Consider the following 26,046-nt stretch of genomic DNA (forward strand, 5'->3'; position numbering starts at 1 on the left):
TTTCTCTTCTTTTCCCCTAACAGCAATGACACACAATTTAGATCTTTTATTGTAGTCCCACATGTCCCAGTACCTCTGCTTTTTATTTTTATTTATTTATTTATTTATTTAGCCTATGTTCCGTCTATTTTTCAGATTATGTAAATCTATTGTTCTGGCTTCAAGTTCAATGATCCTTTTCTTTGACCTCTGCTGTTCAGCCTGTCCACTGAGGTGTTTTTTATTTTGGTGTTTATCATTTTTAGTTCTAAAATTTCCATGTGGTTCTTCTTTACAACTTTTATTTTTGCTGTGAATTCTACTCTTTTCTGAGATTTTCTATTCTTCATTTGTTTCAAGTGTGTTTGTGTTGCTTTTCTGAAGTATTTCCATAATGGCTGCTTTAAAATTCTCATGAGATGATTCTGACATGTGTGTCATCTCAGTTTTGGCATGTGAGGTTTTTCTTTTTGCATTCAGTATGAAATCTTCCTGGTTCTTGGTATAACAATTGGTTTTTGACTGAAATGGACATTTTGGGTATCATCCTATAACCCTGTCACTACTAAATATACAAAAATTAGCCAGGCACCGTGGCAGGTGCCTGTAGTCCCAGCTACTGGGGAGGCTAAGGCAGGAGAATCACTTAAACCCGGAGGCGGAGGTTGCGATGAGCTGAGATCACACCACTGCACTCTAGCCTGGGCAACAGAGCAAGACTCTGTCTCAAAAAATAAAAAAGACTGTGTCTTATTTAAATTTGTGTTTTAGCAGGCCTACTCTGACATTACTCCAATGGGTTATGGGGCTCCTTCTTGTCATTGTCATGTGAGGGATGGAAGTCCAGATTTTCCACTCAACCTCCATTATCACCCAGAAGGCGAGGGGCTCCTCATTACTGCTGTGTGCAAATGAGAGCTCAGGCTCCCCACTAGGCCTCTCCTGATACCTCCTTGCTAGGAGGAGCAAGGTGCTTCATTAGTGCTTCCCAGGTGGCTTCCACTAACACCATGAGGGGAGTGGCCTTCTTACTGTTGAGTTGTGGCTAAAGTCCTAATTGTCCACTAGACTTCCTCCCATACCACCTCAGTGGGGAGGGTAAGAAGTGCCTCATTACCACAGGAACATAGTGGAAGTCCTGTGTCCCTGCTGGTCTCTGTTGACAGGAAGGGAGAAGGGAAATTCTTTACCACCCAGAGGGCATGAAAGTCCCAGCTTTCAAGCAAAGTATGAAGAATTAGGGAGCCTTGTTACAGCCTGACAAGGGTGGAAGTCTACGCCATCCACTTGGCCCTTATTGGTGGAATGGGGGTGGAGCACAGTTGTTTTTGTGATGCTTGGCTGAAGTCGAATGATTATTTTCTAAAAGTTTTCTACTTTGTTTGGCTTCCCCTTTCCTGATCCTTTTGCTATAGAGCACAAGGTTTAGTTGGGCTTTAAAAAAATAATTTCGAATTTTATTTTAAATTCAGAGGGTATGTGTGCAGGTTTGTTACATGGGTATATTTCATGATGCTGAGGATTGGAGTAAGGATGATCCCATCACCCAGGTAGTGAGCATAATACCCAATAGTTAGTTTTTCAGCCCATGACTGACTTCTTCCCTCCTTCCCTGCTGTAGTAGTCCCCAGTGTTTTTTGTTCCCATCTTTACATCAGTGCTTAGCTCCCACTTATAAGTGAGAACATGCAGTATTTGATTTTCTGTTCCTGCAGTAATTCACTTAGGATAAAGGCCTCCAGCTGTATGTGTGTTGCTGCAAAGAACATAATTTTGTTCTTTTTATGACTGCATAGTATTCCACGGTGTGTATTACCACATTTTCTTTATTTGATCCGCTGTTGATGGGCACCCAGTAATCAACCTAGGTGCCCATCAATGGTGATTGCCCATGAGCAGTTGATTATTTTGTTATTGTGAATAGCACTACAATGAACATACGAGTACATGTGTCCTTTTTGTAGAACTATGTATGAGACCAGCGACTTCTGGGTTGCCAGTTTCTCCAGCACCTCGTCTAGGAGATAAAAAAGAAAGAAAACCTAGAGAATTTAACTTCATGTCATCTCTTGTGTGTCAACATCCCTAGCTGGGCTGCCTTCTTCTCTCCACCTTTGAGTTTTCTTGTTTGTTTTGTATATGATGTCAAGGGTTTTTCATTACATTTATTGGGAGGAATAGGAAAAAGTATATTTACTTCATCTTCCTTGAAGCAGAAGTCCTCTACTGAGCAATTTTAAAACATTGTTACATAACAAATGATAACATTTAAATTTTGTCATTCATCAGAATCTGAGGAATTCTTAAATAGTAGTTAAATATCTGTTAAGGGTTGAATAGTGTCCTTTCAAAATTCATATTAAAGTTTTAACCCCCAGTACCTCAAAATGTGACCATATTTGGAGTTGGGGTCTTTAAAGTTGTAATTAAGTTAAAATGACATCTTTAAGGTAGGTCATAATCCAATATGACTGGTGTCTTTATAAGAAGAGACAATTAGAACATAGACTCACCCAGAGGGAAGACCCTGTGAAGACACCGGGAGAAGGTGGTCATCTACAAGTCAAAGGGAGAAGCCCCAGAAGAAACCAACCCTACTGACGCCATGATTTTGGACTTCTAGCAATTGTCAAATAATACATTTCTGTCGTTTAAGCCACCCAGTCTGTGATACTTAGTTATGGCAGCCCTAGCAAACTGATACAGTATCATAGCATTAAAACACAAGGTATTGATTTTATTTAATAATGGGGAAAAAATCTACATGATAAAAGTTAGATACCTCATTTTTTTCTTATCCTTCCTTTTGACTTAAACTAAAAATTCACAATTGTAACATCCAGCATATGCTCCAAAAATGATTTACTTTTCTCCAGGAGATATATTCTGAGAAAGTATTTAAAAATTGAAAATCTGGAAAGTCTTCTGCTCTTGAATCTGTTCCATAGCATGCTGACTAGAACTCCTAAATTCATGAGAGAAATACCTGTCTGATGCAAAGACAGATGGTGCCAAAAAAGAAAAAAATTCTGGAAAATACATATATGTGAAAAATAGCCACGTTGCACCATACAATGAACCAAGTAAAGACAGAAAATTAGATATAGGGACAGAAGAATGAAGGAAAGAAAGAAAAAAGAGAAGGAAGAAGAGACTGTAGGAAAGAAATAAAAAGGAAAGGGAGGAGGAAGAAGGGAAAGACAAACTTTGGAAAAAATGAGAGAGAAAAAGAATATTAAATCATTTTTCTTCACTAAACATTACTAATAAAAGTTCATGGAGTTCTTCCAGAATGGAAGTGTTTGTAAAGGTTGATAATAATGTTTTGGAGAAAATGGCCAATGTGCAAAAAGAAAAATGCTGTGAATGTTTATAAAATGACACATTTGGTTTGCTCAGTTTATTTGCAGAAGTTCTCATAACAGCAATGCAGAGTAGAAAAAAACAGTAAACAGAGAAGTAGAAGGAGATTTCAGATATGATGACATTTCAAAAAACTGTAATGCATAGAACATCAGAGACTTTTCCTTTCAATATTTGGTTTCAGCAATGTGGAGCCTTCCAAAGATTTGTACATATTGTTACCAATAACTGTTTAATTCTTATTACTCACTGATAACAACACATGGCCATCCTGTTCTCCAGAGAACTTCCTCAAGCAAGCGGGAACCACCTTGGGTGTTCAAGGTTCTCAAGTGCATCAACCCAGCAGAGAGTGAGAAAGTGACTGTATCTGGAGAGCGTTGCATTAAGAGAGATGGAACATAAAACTGAATAAGGGTGAGTTTGCTAATATGGGGACACTTTCCCCTATCACAGGGATTAATATCTTGGTTACGGCCTTGGGTGAGGGATAGCTCCAGGAAGCTCAGAAAAAGCAGTGGCCCACATGAAACAAAGATGCCAGATCTGCCATGGCAAATTAGTGGAGGAAGGGATCAAAAGGCTCAGAGTAGTGGGCATGCTGGAATAGGTTTACATATAAAACTGGAAACTCCTGTAGGTGACCATGTTCAACTCCAGATACTTCTGAGTTTAAGGGAAATAAATTCAGAATTGAATCTCAGTCAGTACAACATTATCAAGTTCCCTCTTGACAGCATCTTTCTCCCAGGAATGACACAAGATGAAGATGAGTTGGGGTGATGGGAATAGATGCACCCTCCCAGTGCCTTCTTCTTGTCCTCAGAGGTTTCCACTGAGATATATTGCTTACTAGCCTAGGCTTCAAGCTTTCAGATTATTGTCTCTATCATATAGTTTAGCACAATGTACCCACATTTTACTGGAAAAGGCCATCAAAATGTTGCTTTGTTTTCTAATGATATATCTGTTTGATAGCTAATTTTCTTCATATATTTAAACTGAAATGAAATATTACACAAGAGTGAGTACAGAAGTAGATATGAGAATTCAGCTACCTACTGCCTAGCCAAACATTACAGAGATTTGTACAAATGTAATGCAATACCACTCTTTGCACTTTGGGGGTGGAGGGGTGGGAAAATTAGTTATTTTTTATAAACCTATGTTATCTAGGCTAACCTGCAACATGTTTATTTTTTTTTTTAAATGAAGTCTCGCTCTGCTGTCACCAGGCTGAAGTGCAGTGGCATGATCTCGACTCACTGCAACCTCCGCCTCCCGGGTTCAAGCGATTCTCCTGCCTCAGACTCCCGAGTAGCTGGAACTACAGGTGCCTGCCACCACGCCCGGCAACTTTTTGTATTTTTAGTACAGACAGGGTTTCAACATGTTGGCCAGGATGGTCTCTATCTCCTGACCTCGTGATCCGCCCATCTCGGCCTCACAAAGTACCGGGATTACAGGCATGAGCCACTATGCCGGGCCTATTATTGATATTTTAAAATTCATTCAAATAATAAATAAAAGGTTAAAGTAAAAAGTGCCTCACTTTTAACTTATAACACAGTAAATAATATAGGTAGCTACAACCTACATTAGTGAATGAGGACCCACTTTGGGGTCCTCAATAATCTTTAAGAGTGTAGAGATTTCTTAAGACCAAAAAGCTTGAGAACCACCTATCTAGAGGATATTTATCAGGGTCCTATTCCTTCCATAGACAAGCTGAAACAAAGAGAATCTTGAGCAAGGAAACGTAGACTCTGAAAATGAATGGAATGACATCCCTTTGAGTCAGTAGCATCCTGACAAGGCAGCTCAATGCCATGAGCCCATGGTTGTGTGTCCTCTGAGCTTCTCCAGTTCTTGTCCATTCTCAGGCCCAGCTTTCCTGAATAAATTTCCTATCTTTCCAATAAATTGACTTTGCTTAAGTTCAATGGGGTTAATTTCTGTTGACTGCAATCAAATCATGCTAATGAACACAATGTTTGGTAATATCCTTTTTAAAGTTGTGTCTGAAATCTTTCATTTATAGTTCAAACTCTTTTTTGAGTTATTTCCTCAAACTCAAGGAGGAAAGCTGTTGTGGGGGGGCCACAGCAACAAATGGGAAATTTAATTGGAAAATCCAATTCTGCTCTCCCTGGGCTACTTTAAACCACTAATGAACTCTAAGTTCACTAGGTACCACCTCCTTTTTTTATTACATGCTGACTGACAAACCAGTCGATAAAGATCTACTTAGCCCTCTACCCCAGAGTCAGGGTGTCTGTTGCATTTTATCTTCAAAGTGTGTTGCATATGTAAGTGGAATAATCTACACAACAAGTATGGGTATTGCTGGAAATGTTATTAGCCCCATTTTAGAAAGTACAGCAATTAAATCTCTGCCCTTAGGTTCTCAAGGGAATACATGTTAAAAGATCCTGGCTGCAATCCTTATATCACTCAGCATAATCATGGCTCCCAGAATAAACACGGACATTCAGTATCCACAGAGAAGGAATTTGAAAACAAACTTACTGAATAAATTTTATATAGGACCTTATTTTAAAATACAATAGACAATTTGTGTTACAGATTTATTTCACTTCCGTGAAAGATAAATTTTATATTTCTCCTTTCTAACACTGTTATCTAATTTCTTTTTATCTTTTTCTGGGAGAATACATTCCCTGGGAAGCTGTATTTACTATCTTTGGTAAATGCAATTGTGAGGCCTTAGTTTTGATAAAAAGATTTATGAAATCTGTGAGTCAAAACACTTAATATCTAGAATGAGCAAGAATACAATCCTGCTACACACACCCTTTGTAAGCATATATCTGAAGGAGCTGCATTCACTCGTGGTTATGACATATTTAGAACGTATATGAAATAGAGAAAATTGACCAGGCTGATAAATCAGATCAAAATCAGATATTTTATAGAGAAATTTGGGATGTTTAGCCTACAGAAATGTGAACCAGGTGGCATGATGGTAGTTTTCTTCAAGTATTTAAATAAAAGAGATATTAGACCTTACCAATTTATCACCAGTTTGGGAAATCTACTGGCATAGGTCAGTTTTCTGAAGGTAGAGAATTCCCCACTACTAGGACTGTGCAAGCTAGGCATGCCCTAGGCACACAGGCATGTTTTTTTCATTCTGAGACGCTTTGACTCCATAACTCTTTTTGTTTTTTACTTAAATAGCTTCCACATCTGAATCTGAAACTCTGACTCTAAGTTAATGGGAGTCTAACTCTAAGTTGTATGGAATCTACATCATACAAAATAATTTGGGGCTAAAAGTTAATAATCTACAAAGATAAAAAAGCTCTAAGTATGTATCCTATTTGTAATGGTATTAAAAACCATAGTAATGCTGTCCTCAGATATTTAAGAGTACCGGGAAATGTATGCAGAATGAAATAAATTAAGTTTTAAGTTTAAAATAGTGGTACTAGAAATTTAAAAAGCCAACGGAGCAAACGAGTCCTCTTAACTTGAAATGAGGGCCCAAAATAGGCTTCAGGAGAAAGAAAAATATTTTATTTTCATTAACTTTAATTAAGAGCATGTTATAGATTTAATAGAGAAGGGAAAGAGAACAGAAAGAATGGATGAGTAGGAGGGGCAGTTTTTAATTAATCTATCCATGAAAACGGAGTGTCTTTACCATCGTAAGAAGCCCCTGTCTAAACAGATGCTGCCTTCACTTTCGGACATTAGAATAAGCCGCGCCAGTGGCTAGACTGCAGCTTCCGCGAGCCTGCACATCTTTAAGAGGCAGCCCCAGGGATAAAGGCATTTGATTTTATTTTTAACAAATGAAAGTTCTTTTTAAGACAAATTATGTGCAATTTTTTAAATGTGTCTGTTGCCATATGCTAGAGGCTATATATCTAGGAATATGTATTTGCATATCTATATGATCCCACTTTTTTTGAAAAAGTGTATAGAGATTTCACATTGATGGTTACCAAAGATTTATTTTTCTGTAGAATTTGGAGAATTCATTCCCAGACATTTCTTGGAGGGATGTATTCAAAGGTAATTTTAAATATTAAGTGATTTTTTTTCAAACTAAATATGATAAAATTGAAAGTACATTCAAATTAATTATAATAAAAATTCCCTCTAGCAAAAGAAGAAAAACATAGATTAAAATGTATCTATGGAGGCTTGATCATTAGGATTAAAGCCAAGCCAAAATTAAGGCTATCTGGACAATAACACTAAAAAAGTTTTTTTAATGCATCTATAAAAATCCAGATGAGTTTTAAGTATCTTCCTATAAAGATATAAGAAACAGCAGATGAATTAATGGGGGGAAAAGGAACTAAGACTGATTTTTCAAAGAGATATACATTATTTTTAAAAGGATATTGTCCAAAACTTAATATTTAAGAATTATAGTAGATTGATTAAGCTCTGTTCCACTTTTGGAGCTATGGTGGCATGACTAAGCTTGCTATTGACCAAAGTAGAATGACTCATTTATGAGGGTTTCCATGGAGCCAGCCTAAGTATCAACATGTTTCATTTAACAAATCTCAAGGCAGAAAAATACCAATGATTAAAAAAACACAAATAGTATCTTCAAGTCTATTGTTATTCACAGTTGGAAAAGATCAACACTAAATGGTGTAATTTGGGGCCTGTGAAAGGGGTAGGGAGTGCAGGGGGAATTTGGAAACTTGGCCGAAATAATTCTCCTTAAATTCTGCCAGGAGAAACATAAATCTCCACTGTTACTCTCTTTTTTGATTTAGCACTTCGAGGATCCTGCACAAAACTGTGCAGCTTAGGAAAAATATAAAGTAGGCAGACGCTTCTGACATATAATTTGAGAAAAGTAAGCCCTCTCGTCTACCCCAAAAATATCTCTATAGCTAGTCTCAGATTTTGCACCCCATAATTAGATGCACATTCTTTCTTCGTTGTGAAGAGCTTTTGTGTTTGGTTGTCTTCTACAACTGAAAAATAATCCTGGGAAGAGTAAATCCACCAGTTAACATGTTAGAGAGAAGGAGTGACTAAATAAGGGAGTGAGAGGTCTGAAATCACAGAAAAGAGGAAAAGCACTAAGCAAGGTACACCCAAGAAAAATGTCAAACACTTCTCAGTTGTTCCTAGGGCTTTGTAAATTTATGTGCATGATATTGTCAGTAATAATAAGTCATACTATTTTAATACAGTCTATGTGACAATGTGTCAATCCCCTTACTTGGGAAGCAGATTTGAAGAGAATAGTCAAAATGCTCTCAAATACTCCAAAAAACTTATCTTCCCTCATTTCTATAGACTTGAACACAAATTAGTTCACAAGTACCTATGTCTGCTAATTGAGGAAGAACATCAATTTGCCCAAAGTAATTTCAGACACTTTTGATTTTAAAAGAAGTACATTCAGAATTTAATCTCAGTCAGTGCAAACTCTCCTCTTCCTCTTTGACCTCATCTTTTTTTTTTCTTTTGAGACGGAGTCTCACCCTGTTGCCCAGGCTGGAGTGCAGTACAAACCCGACTCACTGCAATCTCCACCTCCACCTCCCGTTCCTCAATCACCCAAGTAGGTGGGATTACAGGCATGCGCCACCATGCCTGGCTAATTTTATTTTCTTTCTTTCTTTCTTTCTTTCTTTCTTTTTTTTTTTTTTTTTTTTTTTTTTTTTTTGAGACGGAGTCTCACTCTGTCGCCCAGGCTGGAGTGCATTGGCGCGATCTCGGCTCACCGCAAGCTCCGTCTCCCGGGTTCATGCCATTCTCCTGAATCAGACTCCTGGGTAGCTGGGACTACAGGCGCCCGCCACCACGCCAGGCTAATTTTTTGTATATTTACTAGAGACGGGGTTTCATCATGTTGGCCAGGATGGTCTCAATCTCTTGACCTCGTGATCCACCCACCTCGGCCTCCCAAAGTGCTGGGATTACAGGCGTGAGCCACTGTGCCCAGCCTAACCTTATCTTTGCTCGGTAGCAATGTGAGATGAGGCTGGTGAGGTCACAGAAGGGACGATGCTTTACATAGCTTCTTAATATGGGCAAAGGATGCTCTATCCCAATGCCCCCTCTGGTGCTCAAAGACTTCCACCGCTAAAGTAGAGTTTCTCTATCCCAGTCTTCAGGCTCTCAGATTACTGTCTGTATCATAGACTTTAATTGTCCATTTGGAAACTTAAAGATAAGCAATACCTCTTTAATTCCCAGCTGAATTCTCCATCACTATATTGATTCTGAGGGTGAAAGCCCAGGGCAAGTAGTAGTAGATTATCTCTGTTAATACTGCACAAGGATTCTTCCACTACACATGCATTATCTTTCTTAAATTTATCCAAGGTTAAATGGTTAGTGAGTGAAAAGTCTGGGATTTTACCCAGGTGGGACCGACTGCAGAGCCTGGGCTCTTACTTATCCCTCTGTTATAGTGTCACTCAGAGGAAAAGCAGGCCTGATGCAGTGTTTCACACTTGTAATCCCCAGCACTTTGGAAGGCCAAGGTGGGAGAATCACTTGAAGCAAAGAGTTCATGACCAGCCTGGGCAACATAGCAAGAGCTTGTCTCTACAGAAAAAAAAAAAAAAAAAAAAAAAAGCTGGGCACGGTGGCTCACGCCTGTAATCCCAGCACTTTGGGAGGGTGAGGCGGGCAGATCATGAGGTCAGGAGATTGAGACCATCCTGGCTAACAAGGTGAAATGCTGTCTCTACTAAAAATACAAAAAATTAGCCAGGCGTAGTGGCAGACACCTGTAATCCCAGCTACTTGGGAGGCTGAGGCAGCAGAATGGCATGAACCCGGGAGGCGGAGTTTGCAGTGAGCTGAGATCGCACCACTGAACTCCAGCCTGGGTGACAGAGCAAGACTCCATCTCAAAAAAAAAAAAAAATTACCCAAGCATGATGGTGTACCTATAGTCCCAGCTAGTCATGAGCCTGAGAGGTGAGGATTGCTTGAGCCCAAAAGTTCAAGGTTATAGTGAGCCATGATTGTGCCACTGCACTCCACCTGGGTGACAGAGCAAGACCCTAAAACCTAATAAATACAAGAACAACAAAACATCATCCACTATTAACACTTCAAGTTTTTCTCTGATTACATTCAGTGATTGATTAATTTCCATGATTTAACAAAAGTCTAGGACACAGAAAAGCAAAGAAAAGGAGAGAGGAAAAAATCTATCTCCAAAAATTACTCTTAAGGGGATACTCTAGGGAAATGCTAAAATGGGGGACATGGAAACCTTCCTGTCACTATTCAGGGATGGTATGCAGTTAGGAAGACAATTCTCTATGTGTCTCTTACATTTCTGTGCTTGTAAGAACAGCCACTGATGGCCCTTGCTCTGGACTCTGTTTCACAAATGTTTGTATAGCAAACATCCTTGGGTGATAGAGATAGTGCCTTCCTCTAAAGAGAAGGTAGATTTGTTTACTGTCAAATATAATTTGGATAATGCCTTCTTCCAGGGCAAAAGTTGGGCAGGTTTGCTTATAGTGCATTAGGAATTATTTAGATTTTCTAAGCTTAAGTTTCCTTAGTGGAGACACAAACCTATTATATACGCAGCATCTACCTGGGCCATTCTACTCCCCTGACTTGGGGAACAGACATGAACATTATGCTCATGATGCTTTTTGTCCTGTGAGTAATAAAGTCCCTTGTCTCTGATCCAGGAGTCTCATGTCCTCTGCCAGTATTTATGAAACTGTGGCAGGCTATCTTGTGAGTTTGCAAGTAGATTAAAATCTCAGACCCTTCACAGTTCTTGACACCCGTAATATCCTGTTCTTGGCTTAATGTAGTACTTAAGATAATATAATTCTGTTTTAGCCTAATAATATCTACCACGGGTTTATAAACTGAAAATAGTGTATCAGTCAGCTTAGACTAAATTATGGTATGGTAACAAACAAACTCAAAATAGTAGTGACTTTAAACTTTGGAATATTGATAAATATTTAACAGTAAGCTTTCCAGGAATAAAAGCCCTGACTTACTGTATTTGCCATTTTCCATAGTGTACATATTCCCACCTTTCCCAATGTTAAGCTACTAATATGACATCATCTAATGCAGAGTTGAGAGGAGATGAGCACAATTACATACAAGCCAGCTCCAGCACGCCCATGGCTTTATAAGAACAGAGGTTTGGCCAGGTGCAGTGGCTCACGCCTATAATCCCAGAACTTTGGGAGGCTGAGGCGAGCAGATCATGAGGTCAGGAGTTCAAGAACAGCCTGATCAATATGGTGAAACCCCGTTTCTACTAAAAATACAAATATTAGCCAGGCGTGGTGGCACCTGCCTGTAGTCCCAGCTGCTCGGGAGGCTGAGGCAGAAGAATTGCTTGAACCTGGGAGGTGGAGGTTGCAGTGAGCCAAAATCAAGCCACTGCACTCCAGCCTAGGCGACAGAGTGAGACTCTGTCTCAAAATAATAATAATAAAAAAAGAACAGAGGTTTATTTCTTGCCAATGATACATGCTCTTTGCAGTTCAGCTTCAACGCTGCACCAGGTCATCTTTATTCCAGGATATAGGCTGAAAAAGCAGCTCTTCTCTGGGTCATGCCATTTGTGTGGCAGAGAGAAAAGGGTAAGACCAGAGCCATAAAATGATTCTTAATGGTTCTATTCGGAAATGGCGTAAATCACTGTTATTCACATTTTATTGGTTAAAGCAGATCACTTGGCCAAGATTGAGGTCAATGGGTTGAGAAGTATACTCTGGTCAAGACAGACCCAGTTAAGACGGACAGCAAAATTATGACATTAATACTATTGTGATGGTTAATTTTAGGCATCCACTTGATTGGATTGAGGGATGCCTAGATGACTGATATTGTATCTAAGTGTGTTTGTGAGGGTGTTGCCAGAGGAGACTGACATTTGACTTGGTGGAGTGGGAGAGGAAGACCCACGCTCAGTGTGGGTGAACACCATCCAATCAGCTGCCAGTGGTGCTAGAACAAAGCAGGTGGAAGAAAGTAGAATAAATTTCCTTGCTAAGCTTTCTGGCTCACTTTTCTTCTTCCTTTGCCAGACACTTGTTTCTGCTCCTCCTGCCATTATACTCGGACTCCAGGTTCTTCAACCTTTGGACTCTGAGGCTTGCACCAGTGGCTTCCCAGGGGCTTTTAGGCCTTTGGCTGCAGACTGTAGGCTGCACTGTTGGCCTCTCTGGTTTTGAGTTTTTGGACTTGGACTGAGTGACTGCTGGCTTCTCTCTTTCCCCAGCTTCAGATGGCCTATCATGGGACTTCACCTTGTAATAGTGTGAGCCAATTCTCTGTAACAAACTCCCTTTTATATATACATATACCCCATTGGTTCTATTCCTCTGGAGAACCCTAACACAATTATCTATAACAATGTGCAACACATCTTATTTCTTCTTGAACCCATGCTATCCAACACAATGCTTTGTGCAGTTACTCCTCAGTTAATGAAAGACTAAACAATGAATTAGTTACAGTCTTTGTCTTTATCTTTTTTTATTTTTTGTTTTGTTAGTTACAGTCTTTAATAATAATGTTAGAAAGGTAGGCTAAGATGTTTGTTATAAGACCAGCAAACATCATAATTTGAACTTGTTATTTTTTACCCAGTATCTTCCCAGAGGTTTGCACAGCCCTCTCAGTGGAATGCTGCATATCTAGAGGTTAAGACCGTTAACATGTTAGTATTGTCAATTCAACAAAAATTTTTTGAACCCATATTCTGAGTCAGACATTGTTTTAGACTTGGGGATTAACAGCAATTAAAAAAAACACCAAACTTATTGCTCTCATTGAACTTAAAATCTATCAGAATATATATCATATGCAAATAAGCAAATTACAGGTAATACATCATTCTATAAGTTCTATGAAGAAAAAACAAGCATTTAACAAATATTTATAAGCATTTATGAACCCAAAAACAAGAGCATGAAGGGAGACTCCTCTGTATTATTGTTTTTATTAGCAATTAAATATTCACATAGCAGGCCAGACGTGGTGGCCTCTCTTTATTTCTAGTTTTAAAAGTTTAAGCAGGTGCTTTTTTTAAGATTTCTATTTCATTTTTCTTTTCAAATTTTTTTCTTTTGAGGTTCTATTTCACATTTTTACCATCTAATCAACTTGCTCTCATTTCCAATGATCTAAAGAATAAAAAATAATGTGTTCAATATGTTCATCATTTGAATATATATTTTATCAGAAAAATACAATAAATATAAAAGTTAAAATTATTTTCACTCATGTTTTCAAAAATGTTCTATTTCTTCTAAAATGTCTAGAGTTATGTTATATGCCTAATTGCCAACGTAAATAATTGATATTATGCTTCATATTTCATTTTTAGATCTATTTATACTCAAATGTAAGAGTAAATATAAATTGTTTAACATTGCAGAATCTTTCTCAGACCCAGCTGCGACTATTGCAGATTTCAGCTAATTCTTGTGTCCCTCCAGAACTATGAACAGGAACAGAAAAAAGGCAAGCAAATAAATGCAGAGCACCCCTGGAAATCATACTTCATTATGCAAGAATTTATTGTATTCATGCTATCTGAGAGGGAGTACTTGAGAAGTTAATTACTTTGTCTTTTCTCTTACTTAAGTGCTTCCACTGCTCCAATTCTGCTGTCCTTTGAAGTAATGTCAATCTCTGATGTTGGCAGCAATGCAATCCACAAATATTCACAGCATTTATATATAATTGCTTTTTATTTTGAAGACATAAATGAAACATATAACAAGACGTTTCCCAGGGGACTAACAATGTTATTTACAAGAGCATATGTTTAGAGTGGGGATGTGTTGTGCCAGTAGGGAGAAATGGCTTTTGAGTGACAAAGGTACCGGTGTGCCCTTTAATACATCTATTTTTTTATGTCTTTGTAACACATGGGAACCTGTAAGGAATGAACCATACCATATAATATTGCCTTGTAGACTATGGTAAAGAGTTTAGATGTTATTTTAGATGAAAAACCTTTGGAGAATTCTGATCTTGAATTTATTTTAAAATTATTTTTCTGAATGCAACATACAAAATGCATTGTAGGAAAGCAAAAAATAGAAACAGGGAGACCAGTTGGAAGGCTATTGCAATGGTCAGGCAGAAAATGAGGATGGTTTATCAGAAGTGGCCTAATTCTGGATATATTTTGAAGGTAAAGTTCAAACGATGTGTTTAATTGGACATGGGGTATAAAAGAGACAAGTCATTGAAGAATCCAATTTTGAATCTCACTTTCCTTCTGTAAGATTAATTTTCTTCATTTTAAAATAGGGTCATCTTCAAAAGTGGGTTTTTATGTAGATTAAATGTGATAATATATGTAAAGTTATTCTCATGATGCCTGGCATATACTGATCATGTAATGAATATTTGCTATTAAGTAACGTTTATTTTAGCTTCAGGGTTACATGTGCAGGTTTGTTATATGGGTAAACTTGTGTCACAGGGGTTCGTTGTATAGTCATATAGATTATTTCATCACCCAGTCACTAAGCCTACCACCCGGTAGTTATTTTTTCTGATCCTCTCCCTCCACCTATCCACCACACTCAAGTAGGCCCCTGTGTCTGTTGTTCCCCTCTACGTGCCCATGTATTCTCATCATTTAGCTCCCACTTATAAGTGAAAACATATAGCTTTTGGTTTTCTGTTCTTGTGTTAGTTTGCTAAGGACAATGGCCTCCAGTTCCATCCAGTACCATGCATGGCTGCATAGCATTCTGTGATGTATAGGTACCACATTTTCTTTATCCAGTCTGCCATTGATGGGCATTTAGGTTGATTCCATACCTTTACTATTGCAAATAGTGCTGCAGTGAACATACATGTGCATGTGTCTTTATGGTAGAATGATTTATATTCCTTTGGGCATATACCCACAATAATGGGATTGCTGGGTTGAATGGTAGTTCTGATTTTATCTCTTTGATGAATCACCCCACTGCTTTCCACAATGGCTGAACTAATTTACACCTCCATCAAAAATGTATAAGCATTCTCTTTTCTCTGCAACTTTGCCAGCATCCGTTATTTTTTGGCTTTCTAATAATAGCTATTCTGACTGGTGTGAGATGGTATCTCATTGTAGTTTCGATTTTCATTTTTCTAATGATCAGTGATATTAAGGGTTTTTTAATATGCTTGTTGGCTGTATGTATGTCTCCTTTTGAAAAGTGTCTGTTCATTGCCCACTTTTTAATGGGGTTGTTTTCTCTTGTAAATTTGTTTAAGTTCCTTATAGATGCTGATATGAAACCTTTGTCAGATGAATAGTTTGCAAAAATTTTCTCCCATTCTTTAGGTTGTCTGTTTATTTTGTTGATAGTTTCTTTTGCTGTGCAGACGCTCTTAAGTTTAATTAGATCCAGTTTGTTAATTTTTGCTTTTGTTGCAATTGCTTTTGGCATCTTCATCATGAAATCTTTGCCAGTTCCTATGTCCCAAATGGTATTGCCTAGGTTGTCTTTCAGGGTGTTTACAGTTTGGGGTTTTACATTTAAGTCTTTAACCAATCTTGACTTGATTTTGGTATATGGTGTAAGGAAGGAGCCCAGTTTCAATCTTCTGCATATGGCTAGACAGTTATCTTAGCACCATTTACTGAATAGAAAGTCCTTTCCCCATTGTTTGTTTTTTCAGCTTTGTTGAAGATCGGATGGTCATAGGTGTGAAGCCTTATTTGCAGGCTTTCTATTCTATTCCATTGGTGAATGTGTCTATTTTTGTACCAATACCATGCTATTTTGTTTACTGTAGCCCTGTAGTATAGTTAGAAGTCGGTAAGGTGATGCCTCCAGCTTTGTTCTTTTAAATGCAAAAGAACCACAATCATGCCAAACACACTGTCAGATCTTAGTGCAATAAAAATTGAAATCAAAACTAAAAAAAATCACTCAAAACTATGTAATTACATGGAAAGTAAACAACCTACTCTTGAATGACTTTTGGGTAAATAATGAAATTAAGGCAGAAATCAAGTTCTTTGAAACTAATGAGAACAAGGACACAGCATACCAGAATCTTTGGAACACAGCTAAGGCAGTGTTAAGAGAGGAATTCATAGCACTAAATGCCCACATTGAAAAGTTAGAATGATCTGAAATTAACAACTTAACATCACAACTAAAAGAACTAGAGAAGCACCAGGAACCCATCTGGTTTCCTGTTGCTTCTCCAAACCTAGCACAAGACAGGAAATAACCAAAATCAGAGCTGAACTGAAGGAGATCAAGACATGAAAAACCATTCAAAGATCAATGAATCTAGAAGTTGGTTTTTTGAAAAACTTAATAAGGTATATAGACCACTAGCTAGACTAATAAAGAAGAAAAGAGAGAAGATGCAAAAAAGCACAATTAGAAATGACAAAGGGTATATTACCACTGACCCCACCAAATACAAATGACCACCAAAGACTACTGCGAACACTTGTATGCACACAAGCTAGAAAACCTAGAAGAGATGGATAAATTCCTGGACACATACACCCTCCCAAGACTGAACCAGGAAAAAATGGATTCCCTGAACAGACCAAAAACAAGCTCTGAAATTGAATTTGTGGTGAATGGGCCTGCCAACCAAGAAAAGCCCAGGACCAGATGGATTCACAGCTCATTTCTATTAAATTCAAGAAGAAGAGCTGGTACCATTCCTACTGAAACTATTCCAAAACACAAATTTTTTTTTTTTTTTTTTTTTTTTTTTAGGCAAGGTATTTCTCTGTTGTCCAAGCTGGAGGGCAATGGTGCAATCACAGCTCACTGCAACCTCAACTTCCTGGGCTGAAGCGATCCTCCTGCCTTAGTCTCTTGAGTAGCTGGGACCACAGGGCCACGTGCTGCCAAGACCAGCTTGGTCGTGGACACCCTAACCCAGTGGCACTAGAGAAATTAAAGACACACACAAAAATACAGCTTGTGGAGTAGGAAATTGGGGGTCTCACAGCCTTCAGAGCTAAGAGCCTCGAACAGAGATTTACCCATGTATTTATTGACAGCAAGCCAGTGATAAACATTGTTTCTATTGATAATATATTAACTAAAATTATTCCTTACAGGAAACAAAGGGATGGGCTGAATTAAAGGGATGAGTCTGGCTAGTTATCTGCACCAGGAACATGTCCTTAAGGCACAGATTGCTCATGCTATTGTTTGTGGCTTAGGAACGCCTTTAAGCAGTTTTCCGCCCTGGGTATGCCAGGTGTTCCTTGCCCTCATTCTGGTAAACCCACAACCTTTAGTGCGGGTGTCATGGCCATCATGAACATGTCACAGTGCTGCAGAGATTTTGTTTATGGCCAGTTTATGGCCAGATTTGGGGGCCTGTTCCCAACAACGTGCCACTATGCCCAGCTAATTTTTTTATTTTTTGTTGAGACAAAGGTCTTGCTGTGTTGCCCAGGCTGGTCTCAAACCCCTGTTCTCAAGCAGTTCTCTGGCCTTGGATTACAGGCATGAGCCACCACACTTGGCTAAATTACTTTTTTTTTTTTAAGCCAGTCTAATTAAGTAGTGGCAGGGTTGTGTATCAACTTTCTAAATTACTTTTAAGGCACCACCTGATAAAACCACCTTTCCCAAATATCCTCTTTCACGTGTCTAAATTTGTGCACATTTATATTACTATAAACAGAACCCACTGTGCCTATGATTTTCCCATCAACAACTTCCTCTCTATCAGATCTTTGAAGACTAAAACGTTTTCCAGTCTCACAGGAAAAAAAATCAAATATTGAAAATGATAGGAGATGGGTTGATGTTTGACAAACAGGAGATAACCTTCACTAGCAGTTGCCTGTTCTACTCATTAAATCTAAATTAGCTAAATCTGAAACTGACTGTTGAGTACTACAGAATACTGTTTCATTAGCAATTCATTAATTGTTTTTAAATCTCACCTTTATGCATGAATAGATGCATAAAAATAAAAATGAATCATCTTGACAAGAGACTGGTAATGACTTTTGCCTAACTGCTTCAGGAACCATCTCCTCTCTCTAATGAGAAAATATTTTTACACTGAACTAAAGAAACCTCATATTGGGCAGGGCTTATATATGATACACACCAATACACTGGAAAATTGGACCTAGACCACATTATCATGGTATGTTTTACAATTAGTTGAGTCATAAATAATTCTTCATAATGGAGTTCTGAATATCTTCTTCCAATACCATAGAACTAATGTTGTTTTTTCAAAGAGATGGAAAATTATAAAGCCCACTAAAACTTAAAACTGGTTTCTTAGTTTTAGTAGTCCTTTTATGAATTTTTCATTTCAAAGAGGATTTGCAAGGTGAGGATAGTTTATCAAAGCAATTAAACTGATGTGGTCATCAAAATGGTTGCCACAGCAGTCATTAGTGATATAGTTCTAGCTGGAGAAGGAAAAACTTTAAACTTTGAGAGTTTAAACTCTGAGAGAAGGTAGAGGTTCCTGGAGGACTTATACAGATATCAAATTGGCTTTTGGAAATATGAATCTGAAACCCAGGAGCACACAGGGTTCAACATACAGTTTGTAAGTGGAGACTACCAGTAATCAAGGTGGTTGTGGAAATAAATATATGGAACTAATTTATCAGGAAAGGGGTTATAGGAAAGAAAGAATTAAAGCTCTAAAGAGTTTATAAGATGAAGTCCAGGAGTAGTGTGTGCCTGTGGTCTCAACTACTTGGGAGACTGAGGTGAGATGGGAAGATCACTTGAGCCAGTCGAGGCTGCAGTGAGCTGTGATTGCACCATTGCACTACAACCTGGGTGATGGAGTGAGCCCCTGTCTTCAGAAAAAAAAAATGAAGCCCCAAGGAACATCCACCCAGAAGTGGTGGTTGAAAAAAGAAGGGAGTGTGATCATAAACGAGACCAAACAGGAGACAATAGAGAGTAACATGAAGAAAACCAAAATAAAATGATACAGAAACCAAGGAAAAAGGAAGACACCAGGAGAGCTTGTTAAGAATGTAAAATATAGCTTATGTAAATTAAAAACTAGTAAGTGCCTAAGACGTCATCACTATGAAGGACAAAATTCACCTGAATTAAGGTGAGGACAATAAAGTGTTATGAGGAGGGGCCTGGTTGTAGGACTTGTGATTCTCTTATAACAACACTGTAGAAGTGACGCAGCTTGACTTTTGAGACTAGGAGGGAAAAGGCAGTATAGCTTCTGCCTTAGTTGCTGGGATGCTTATCTTTGGAGTCCGGTGAGCTTCTGTGGAAGAAGTCTAACTACCTGAGGCTGTCATAATAAGAGGAAGCCCAAGCCAAGTGGAGAAGCTATGTGTAAATGCTTTGGTAAGTGATTCCGGAGGGATTAAGGTCCCACCAAAAAGCCAGCATCAATTTGTCTCCAGGTGATTCCAGACTCCAGCGATCAGGTCACCCTCAGCTTTCAAGTCTCCTTGGTTGAAGTTCCAGATATTGGGAAGCAGAGACAAGTCACTCCCCTGAGCCCTGGTCTTGTTTCTGACCCACAGAATCCATGGCCATAAGGAATGGTGTTGTAAGCTACTAAATGTTGGTGCAATCACACAGCAATAGTAACTGAAACATCACTGAAAGAAATTACATCTCCAGAGGGAAAATATGTAATTTTTATGATACAACAATTTTTAAAGGATGTTAAATTGCAAAATATCTTCCCAACTCAAGCTCTAATCTTTCCAAATTTGGGGCACAGATAAAACTCAAATCTGCTGTATCTTTTCACAAGTTTCCCAGGGTTTACAAGAAGTAGCTCTTACTATAATTTCCTGTTACCTAATCTCCAAAGCCTATCCTAAATCCTATCTTCTCTCTGAAATCTTCAGTGACCACTTTTGACAGAAGTCATCATTCATTCCTATAAACTCTATTGTTGTTAACTTTTTTTTTTTTCTGGTAACAAACATATAGCCTATCCTATCAAATAGATCTAATAAATCTGGGGACACATTTATGTTTCTTTGTATCATACAGATTAACGATTACAGGACACTGTCTGCAACAGGTGGTCAATAAATATCTGTTTATTTATTGATGATTATTAACCATTAATGCAAATATTATTACTGGATTTTAAAGCTGATTATTTTATCCTGCAACTTAATAAAATTTACTCTTCTTGCTTTCAAAGAAAGAGATTGTGTGCATAGTCCTCATATAAAGTATACATCCTCTTAGTGTCTTCAAAAGTTACTTTTGTTAATAGAATATTATTTTCACTTTGATTATGCAACCTAAAGAGACATGTATTTGAAGGATGGTGGTGTCCATGATAATAAATGTAGTCACATAACATGTTCAGAAACATTGGGCCAAGTTTTTGTTTTGTTTCGTTTTTCCTTTTTAGAGACAGGGTCTCACTCTGTTGCCCAGGCTGGAGTGCAGTGGTACAATCACGACTCACTGCAATTTGGACTTCCAGGCTAGAGTGTTCCTCCCACCTCAGCCTCCAGGGCTGGGTAGCTGGGACTACAGACCACCATGCCTGGCTAATTATTTGTAGAGATGGGGTTACATCATGCTGCCCTGGCTGGTCTGGAACTCCTGGGCTAAGTGATCCTGCCACCTCGGCCTCCCACAACGTTCGGATTAGAGGCTTGAGCCACCACGCCTGGCCTGGACCAAGTTTTTATTCACTCAAACAATTTTCTAAGAATGGAAAAGGAAATTGGGAGAGGAAGGAAGACTGACTCAGCGGGAGGCTGTTTGTTAATTAGTAAACAAGTGCTGTATACATATTGAGCCAAGTGGCTGCTTTTCAAAAAAGCAAAGTACATGAGAAATCTCAGCTGTTTCCTGAAAATATGCTCACTTACACTTCCCTGATGGAGACATGTTTTATTATCTGTGAGAACTGAGGAGTTTGTTTATCAAGAAGAAAGAGACAAAATGGGGGTGGGGGTGGGGTGAGGAAGTTGAAGTGTCATCTCGGCAGACGGCTGGAGAGAGAACGTGTTTGTGGCTGAGGCTTGTTCAATAGAAGCAAGCATATTCTTCTTACCAAAAGAACGGTTATTTTTCATTCTTGGAAAATTTGCAATATCAGAATTGAGGGCAGAATTTGGGTGGGGACAGGGTGGGAAGTCAGGGACAGTTGTTTTCCAGATATGTTTAAAATGTAGGCATTCTAATCAAGGACTGTCTGGATCTCCAGGACTCTTATACCGTTCAAAGTACATGGCTGTATCACCAAGTTCATGGACTTTTGTTTATTTATTCAATAAATATTTACTGAGAACATATGAAAAGCCAGACATTGTTCCAGATGCTGAGAACACAGCACTGGGGGAGAAAAACCAGATTAAAGTCTCTGCTCTAAAGGAATTTATTTACATTTTACTGGAAGGGGCAGGAGACAGACAATAAGCAAATAAATACAATTTTCAGATGACGATAAGTATCATGAAGAAATTAAACCAGAGTAATATAACAGAGACTGACCTTGACATTTAGTAAAATGAAATCCTCTTCAAGGTACCAGACTGGCTCCACTGAGGTCTGACCCATCAGACCCCCTATAAGAATTAGAAGACAATGCATTCATCCTTATTGGACAATAGCTCTGAAGTCTTCTAACTGGTCCTAGACCTCCTTGGCTACAAAAGGCTCTTTAGGAGCCAGAAGTAGGAATGTTGTCCAGTAGCTCTGAGCTGCTATGAAATTATAGGCCTCTTTCAGCAGACACTCCTTGATTGAAATAATGGCTCCCTCCAAGCATGCACTGATTTATGGTCTGCTGGATTATTTTTCTTGATTGTCTCAATGTTGTTGATATCAGATTCCATTTAACTTTGAGCCTCCTCTTCTTTCTCTACTGCCATCCCCACACTATACTGGTTGCTTTCTGTTGCAAGTCAAGCCTGCCTAATCACAGGGCCTAACTCTGCCTAGCTGTTGTGAGTTGGATGGAACATGCTGCTGACATGCCCCACAATGATGACATCCATGATAAACCTGGTTTTTTGATTTCCTTGTGTCAGCACAACGATTTTGGCCAACATGTCTGTTCTTACAAATGTTCCAGCAATGCCTTCTAAATCTGTACTATGCAGAATATTTTGCCTACTGAAGTTAAGATGTTATTATTTGAACACTTGGTGGTAGGGCATCCTGAATAAGATATCTAAACACTGGGCCTGCTAACTGGCAGAGAAAAACTCAGTGCATTACAAAAAATGTCAACAGTCTGAGAGGCATTCATGTGGGCACGAGTAGAGGAAGCACAGGCAGCCATGGGAATACCTAGTTAAGACCTGTTATGTCAAGGGTGTGGTCACTCTACCAAAGAGTATAGGGTTCCCTGAAATAGCTAAGCAGCTTCTCATTCCAAAACCATTTGCCTGGGGTGTTGAGAAAGACATTCCAATAGACAAGATGAAAAGGGAATTTATTTGAAGGATACATGGAAATCTCACATAATCCAACTGTAAATGCTGCCACTAGGCCTCATAAATGTTGAAAACAATCTTCAGACAAGCTACTTTCTCTGCTTTTTTCTTTCAGGAAACATGATTTCTTTTCTGCATCTCTCTGTACTTGAATTTCATTCTGCTTCATGTAGCCAGGCTTCTTTTACCAGGGTCGTCATTTCAGTTCCTGGGTAAACTTCAGCTTTACGTGAGCCCCTGCCCTGCTGTGAAGCAATTTGGTTCAGACTCGACCAGATGTTACAGCTCCAGCCCAACACTGATTACTAAGTCAAACTCTATGGCTTTTAGTTCGAATTCTTGTGAAAGAGAATTTAATTGGGTCAAGTGAGCTTTGGGTTGTTTTTCCCTGGGTTGTTTTTCCACTTACCTGTGACTAGCCATTGGGGCTGGAGAATTTGTAATCCTGTGCTACAAACACAATAGCCACGTGTGTGGTTGGGGGAACATTTTCTTAGATGGTGAACACGAAGGAAATGATCAGCATTCAGGTCCAGTGAAGCTGTAAAGTCTAGCCACCACCCACAACTACCAAAGAGGCCACTCTTTTCAGGCCAACTGCTTGGTAGGTGGTAGTTACCATAAAGATTCTGATGCCTCTAACTTTTTCTTTTTTTTTTCTTTTTCTTCTTCTTTTTTTTTTTTTTTTTTTTTTTTTTTGAGACAGTCTTGCTCTGTCACTCAGGCTGGAGTGCAATGGGGCAATCATGGTTTGCTGAAGCCTCGACCTCCTGGGCTCAAGCAATCCTCCTGCCTCAGTCTCCCAAATAGTTGGGACCACAGTCATGGGCTACCATGCCTGGCTTTTTTTTTTTGGTAGACAGGTTTTGCCATTTTGCCCAGGCTGGTCTTGAACTCCTGGACTCCAGCAATCCATCCACCTTGGCCCCCTAAAGTGCTGAGATTACAGGCGTGAACTACCGCACCCAGGCACCTCTAACTTATATGAACGTTGGAATTGCTCATTTTTGGGACAGAATGTAGTTCTAATTTGTCCACTTTCCAAAGGAAATTAAATTGAAGACATGCTAAAGATAGACATTTTGTAAATCTTGATCTAACAGAATTAGCATAACAAAGCAAGAACTTGTGAAGCAATAGTGAACAAGAATGTAAATAAAAAATAGTTGATGGTTTCCAGCTTCATCCATGTCCCTGCAAAAAACGTGAATTCATCCTTTTTTATGGCTGCATAGTATTCCACGGTGTATATGTGCCGCATTTTCTTTATCCAGTCTATCATTGATGGGCATTTGGATTGGTTCCAAGTCTTTGCTATTGTGAACATTGCTGCAATAAACATACGTGTGCATGTGTCTTTATAGTAAAAAGATTTATTATCCTTTGGGTATATACTCAGTAATGGGATTGCTGGGTCAGATGGTATTTCTGCTCAGCAAACTAACACAGGAACAGAAAACCAAGCACCACATGTTCTCACTCATAAGAGTTGAACAATGAGAACACATGGGCACAGGGAGGGGAACATCATACACCGGGGCCTGTTGGCGGGTGGGAGGCTAGGGGAAGGATAGGATTACGAGAAATACCTAAATACCTAATGTAGATGACAGGTTGATGGGTGCAGCAAACCACCATGGCATGTGTATACCTATGTAACAAACCTGCACGTTCTGCACACGTATCCAGAACTTAAAGGATAAAAAGAAAAAATAGTTGATAGGCTAGAAAGGGGAGTCAGGCTTCCTTGCACTTGCACATGCTCCCTAGCATGAAGAACTGAAGTCTTCTCTCTAGCATGCCTTTCCCTTTACCATCTATTTGGCAAAGTCTTATTCATTCTCCAAGAACTGTTATAGATTAACCATCACTTCTTGTAGAATGCCTTTTCTTACAGGGCTTACTTTCCTCCCTAATAGGCAAAAAGTATTTCTCTTCTTTTGTCACAGGCATTTAGATTGAATTTCTGTAGGGCAGAAGCCTTGTTTTATTCTTCTATGAATGCCCCTCAGCATATGCTACAAAACTTACATAGATTTTTAATGAATACCTATTGATTAAAATCATATAACCAAATAGATGTGGTTAATAACCTCACTTTACACAGAAATTAAGCCAATAGACTATAGATCTAGGCTCTACTGAAGTGCTGTACACCTAATTTTAGACAACACACATCACCTACACTATTCCCATTATTTCATCCAGTTGACAGATATATCATTAAGAGAATAATTCTTATATTTGTCTTACCACAAAGAGTGCAGGTGTTTGTACTCAACAGGATCAAAATAATACAGGATAAAATGCAAATTGTATGAGAAAGTAATTATTCTTTCATTCAAGTAATATTTATAGTGTACTTACTTTGTGCCACACATTAGCTATAAATGTTGTATACTAAGGCAGAAAGTGGAGAATGTAAGCTAAGAACTTGATAAAGTAAACATGTTATATAATGATCAGATAATTCATACTGAATAAAGGCTAAAACAAATTATTACAAACTCTCATAGAACTATTCACTTCTGTTTTGCAACAGCAATGTGCTTGTAAATTATTTGTTGAATATCTGCCTGTTTTTTTCCCTGGGCTATAAGCTCCAGTGGAGCCTAGTCCAGGTCTAACTCATCAGCATTCTACTCCTGGTGTGTAGCACAATGCCAGCACATAATCAAGTATTTAATAAGCATATGCTGAATAAATAATGAATAGATGGATGTATAGGGAGAAAAACAACACCAAAACTTGCATTTTAAAGAGAGTCCCCAAATAGGAAGAATTATAAAAGGGAGTATCAAGCTATCCTTTATTGAAGACAGTTTGAGAAAGGCAAGTTGTTCAAGAACATGAGTCTTTAAAAGTAAATTTAAGGAATAATTTAAAGGCTAAATTTATATTTGACTTTGGCAAAGACTAACAAGCTCAATAATTTAGTAATTTGTTTAACAACTAGATGTTGAATCCCTACAAAGTGCCAGACATTGTACTGGGTGCTAAAATGCTGGAGAGAATAAGATAAATTTGATCTCTGTTCACATGGAGCTTACAGGAATTCAGAAGATACTAGAAGGTTCATAGATTATTTTCCTAACATGTAAAATAAAGCAAAATTCTATTATAAAAAGTAATGCATATCTGATCAAAAAATACCTATTAGATCTTTGATAATATTTGGGCAAGTATACTTACTAGTGACACATTAGGTTCTATGGTTTCCTGTGTAGTCTGTGACTGTTCATGCTATTACTCCTTGCTGGAACTTTTCCCACCTAAGCCCCTCTTTTACTTGTCTAAATCACTCATCTTTCGGCCAGGTTCAGTGG

The sequence above is a fragment of the Pan troglodytes genome, chromosome 7 (genome assembly GCF_028858775.2).
Source record: "Pan troglodytes isolate AG18354 chromosome 7, NHGRI_mPanTro3-v2.0_pri, whole genome shotgun sequence".
Classification (NCBI taxonomy): Eukaryota; Metazoa; Chordata; class Mammalia; order Primates; family Hominidae; genus Pan; species Pan troglodytes.